This window comes from Solanum dulcamara, chromosome 1 (assembly GCF_947179165.1).
Source record: "Solanum dulcamara chromosome 1, daSolDulc1.2, whole genome shotgun sequence".
NCBI lineage: Eukaryota > Viridiplantae > Streptophyta > Magnoliopsida > Solanales > Solanaceae > Solanum > Solanum dulcamara.
In genome coordinates this window covers 83,447,153-83,452,231 of record NC_077237.1, presented here as the reverse complement: position 1 = coordinate 83,452,231, position 5,079 = coordinate 83,447,153, and the positions used below count along the sequence as shown (strand labels likewise).

The 5,079-nt window shown below is 30.2% G+C and overlaps 1 pseudogene; it reads right to left on the bottom strand.

The window, feature by feature from the left end:
* Positions 1 to 365: 365 nt before the first annotated feature.
* LOC129894987 (serine carboxypeptidase-like 11) lies at positions 366 to 4,806 on the bottom strand (annotated as a pseudogene).
* Between the last annotated feature and the right edge of the window lie 273 nt (positions 4,807 to 5,079).

Here is a 5,079-nt window from a genome sequence, read left to right as displayed (position 1 = left end):
GTGAAACACGCCTCTCATCACATCTCTCACTTGTATTCTCATATTCTAAGGCATTTGTAAAACACATTAGAAGAGTAGAGAATTGATAGAGCAATTCTCTTAGATGTATTTGAGATCTCTCCCCTTTCTTTTTTAATATAAAAATATTTGTTCTCTAGTGGACGTAGAATCATTCTAATCCGAATCATGTTAAATATTGTTGTTCTTCCTTGTTCTTTAGATTTTCACGTTTCCGCTAACAAAAACAAATTGAGATGATAATTCAAAGAAGTAAATATGAAACTAATTAAAAAGATTACAAAGGTTTTATTTTTTTCGAAACCTTCATCTATTAATTCATTACGAACATTGATATGTTCAAGAAGTTACAAAGGTTCTTGAGCTATCCATATTTTAAACATATGAAAACTCTCTTCACGCTTGTATTCCAGAGCTGTGTGTCCTCCTTCCTAATTGGAAAAAAAATAAAATAGAACAAAAACATTTTAAAAATATGACCACAAGACAATTTTACTATTGACGAAATTCTTGCCTTTACTGTTGCGTATGTCATACGATTCTAGAAAGACCTTTTGTAACTACAAATCAAAGATATAAAATTTAGAATTTCATGACAAATATATCGTTTTATCCAATTTGAATGAAAATCTAAGAAAGTAAAATTTGAATAATCATACCCTGTAACTTTTCCGTCAATCGTCCATGGACGCCAACCATCAAAAATTGAATAATTTAGATACTTTATCCATGCTTGCGTTGATCGGAAAGGAACAATCATGTCATGATCGCCACTGCTCAAACAAAAGCAAATTGTTATGTATATACTATATAGTAACCTCATTAGCTAAATCATATCATAGCCTGAAAGTATTAGACCTGTATATAAGTGATCGATAACCTTTTGAACTAAGATTTCCATGATAAGGTATACTATTCATGAAAGTAATTTTGTAGCTTGTATACACAATACTTTGCCTACATCTCGCCCATGGTCTTTTTATAGTTCCCTAATCAAAGGAGAACAAAAAAGAAGGAAAAAAAACATCTTTTAATATCTTGCACCATATATATAGCACTAAGCAACACTTGCTATACATGTACAAATAAAGCAAATTAAAATACTTTTCTAACGTGGAGAGCATCTTGAACTCTCGGGTCATTTGCCCAATAAGTGGCGAGCTTGTTTGTGGCGACCTACAATCAAAAAGTATATACAGTCAAATTTTGTTATAGCGATAATGTTTTGGAAATTTCATGGTTGTTATAATGAGAGGTTGTTAAATATGTATACTAATATTTGATGTTTAGATCTTATTTAGCTATTATAAATGAAAGTACGCAAAAAGTTGGTTTAATAATTTTGTGTACTAACCAAAAAAAAAAGTATTTGTTAAGCAATTTAATCAAAAAAAATCAGAAAGAGTACAAATGTAGAAAATGCAAATACCAATAGTCTTTTCTAGTGAAGTTATGACCATAACTAATGAACAACATTTAAATACATTTTTTTCTTTTTAGATATTCTTACTTGAAATTTAGTATGTGAATGAAGTAGACTTACACGACTTTCTCGACAAATGAAGTCCTCTTCAAGAGACCTTTCACTAGACAATTGAAATGGGTGTAATTCAGAGTCTGTTCCGCTCACCATTTATACCACTCACAAGCTGCAAAATTGCATTAGAAGAATATTATTGAATTACCTAAGTTTAAACCCATTCGAAATGTTACAAATACAAAAAGGAATATAACCTTACATTCTTGAACATTTTAAAGTTTTCAACACATTTTTTGTTGGTAGGATCTATGTTTAGGTATTCGCCTTTGCAAAACTCGTTCAGTGACTGATACAACAAGATCCAAATTATCATTTTTGTGTCATTGTGTTGGTATGATACAAAGTTAATATACTATGAAATAAGTAATAAACCAACCTCATAAAGTTCGTAATTGGTTTCCTCTGGAAATGTTTTTGGATTTCCAAGTGAATAGCCCTTAAAAAGACATTACCATAAAATTAAAACAGTAGATTATATCTCTCCCTATATATATATGTTGAAATTGAATGGATTAAAGGATATAGGGATAGAAAACCTTAAGATTGATTAACGGCTAGTTGCCTGCTTCAATTCCTGCATTTGCATAACATAAAACACTTTGGCTAATGATGCTACACATTCATATTGCGTACAACATAAACGAGTTCTTACCATCTGATATTAGTTGAAGAATAACTGAAATTGTAATGCCTGAATATGAGTCCCCAGAAATATAGAAAGGGTTCGAAATGAATTCTGGATGATTAACAAACCACTACAAAATATATCGCGAGTTAGTTCACAATACATCTCTATTATACTTTTCAATGTCTTAATTTTCTCATGGTTCAGACGAATCAATGATTTCTAAAACATGAGTGCACCACTAAAAATAAAAAGGAAAAAATTTATTAAGTGACAATCGATCCCTAGTACTTAAGTAAATAACTAAGCAATCAATCAAGTGCAACATTTAACCTTCTTGTAGTATGGGTGCCAACAAATAAAATTATACCAATTATAGAAAATATATAACATATCTAGTTTTAAAGAGAAATTACGGGTTCTTGTGTCCCATATTTAATCCTATAATTTAGCCCCTAGCTTGGTGGGAGAATCTATTGAAAAGCAATTTCATTGCAAATTAACAATGCAAAGTGAGGAGTTTATCGAGGAATACATGAAAATCAAGAGTTAACTCTGTTTACTTGTTCATATGTATTTTAAGTTCATGAACTTAGGAACAATTTATCAAATACCTTTCTTAGAAATTCATAGACGTGGTAACACGCTTGTAGATCAGTACACTTGTATGCTTCTGAAGTTGTTGCATATGAGAATCCGATATTAACAGGCTGCTCCAAGAAAAATATGCTTGCGAACTACCAAATTTAAGGAATATATTTATGCTCTCGAACTACCAAATATATGTACTTCGATGAAAAAAAAAAGATCTTTTGTGCAGATCACCTTAGTCCATGAATATGGACTTGAAACAAGAATTGGTAGGCTGCCATTGTATGCCTTTTGGCCAAAATCCAACGGACCTGTAAAAAATTATCATGAACATATTACAATTGGTAACCTAGTAACTAACATGCTATCATACGTTAAATTTAATCTTCTATAACTTAAATTTATTTAATATTTACCTACTTCGTACACTAACCCTGAGAAGGATGAGCAACCGGGCCCTCCGGTTAGCCATAACAAGAGCGGATCTTTTCTCGGGTCGGATTCTGATTTAACAAAGTAATAGAATAGTTGCACTTCCTCAGATTTGCCTACTCCAATGTATCTGAGAATTTCAAAATTCATCACTTCAATGATTTTTTTGACTAGTATATACACAATATGTGGTGAAATTACTATTATTACTACCTCAATGTTTTGCTCTTCCAAAGCTAAAAGAAGTTTTCATCTTTCAATTTATAAGATGTAGTAATTTGATTGAGCACATACTTTTTAAAAGAAACTAAAGTAAGACATTTCAAACTTCTTGCATTAAATGTTATAATATTTGTGTGATTATAAGCGACTATTTGGCTAATTGAGTTGTGTTTCGACAAAACAGTTGGTGATAGTTCATGTAGGAAACTCACACCTAATAAGGTATGAAACTCAAAAAACCGAGATACTTTAGATATATTTTAGATCCGTAAGTCTTCTTGAAACAAAATTCTGAACTTTCTCTTCATTTATAAAATTGTAAGAGTATTTTCGTCATTTCAATAACAAAGTAAAGTTCACCAGCACCTCTTATAGAACACATTAGGTATTTATTACTCTACTTATCTTGAATAATGTGATGTTTGACTTGACATGAAGTTTAAATTATTTTTTTTTTGGAATTTGTGGTCTAAAACATGTAATAGATGTTTGTGTAGCTATAAATTATCTCATTAAGGGCAAAATGACATTTAAAATTTAAATTGTTACTAAATATAGAAGTGTGTCATTCTTTCTGAGACTAACTAAAAAGGAAAGTCTGTCACATAAATTGGAACAAAAAGAATATAAGTTTTGCCACTTTTATCCAAATAAACAACTGTTTATTTATAAAATCAATATATTTTTCAATTTCTGAAGCTTAATGATTATTTACAATCTCCGTTAACTCAAACAAGCTCTAAAGCTTTTAACCTTATGATCTCAGACATATCAGACATATCATAACATATATGTGGCTATAAGATTCTAGAACATGACACATGAAAAAACATAGGTTATATATTCTAGTCAAGAAATTAAGAGCTAAAAGCTTCATGTTAATGAGAAATTAAACAGAAGATAATATATGAAGTTACCCAGTCTGGAGATAAAAAGGAAGAGGTCCGTCAAAACCAGGAAGAAATTCAACAATTGAGCTATTCTGAGGAGAACTTTGTACATGTAGAAACAAAGAAAAAATAGAAGATGAAACATTGTTGATGATGAATAATAATATAGATAATATCTGAGGATGTTACTTATATAATTTTTCCAAAGTTGAAATTGAATTTGATTCATGAAAAATCCAAGTTTTATCCAATCGTAATCAAGACGTGTTAGCTACTATGGGCCTTGTTTGGAAATTACAGCCTAATTACTAGGACTTGTTACTTACAAGTCAAAACAATTATACAACAGAATCATTAAGCAAAACCTCTTTATTTTTCACTCCATAATTATAATATACTCCATGTGGCATGTTTGGTTGCGTAAATAGAATTATATAATGTATATGAAAATTGATAAGAGAATCTAATTGGATTACTCTAATCCCCATCAGTTGGGCATTCCCCTCCTATAGTTATTCCCTTATTATTGAATAATGAATATTCTGAAGTCTCCCAAACAGTCAAATCTTCTGCAGTATGCAAAATTCATTGTTGTTTGTTTACAAAATGATCAAATTTGATTTTTGGTGTCTTATTTTAATTTATCAAATTCTTGAGGCAGGTTTTATTACTTCAACTTTATATTATATTTTTGATTGAAAATTTACATTGTTGCATTCTTACTTCATAATGTTTGCATACATCCTACCATCTCCAAATCT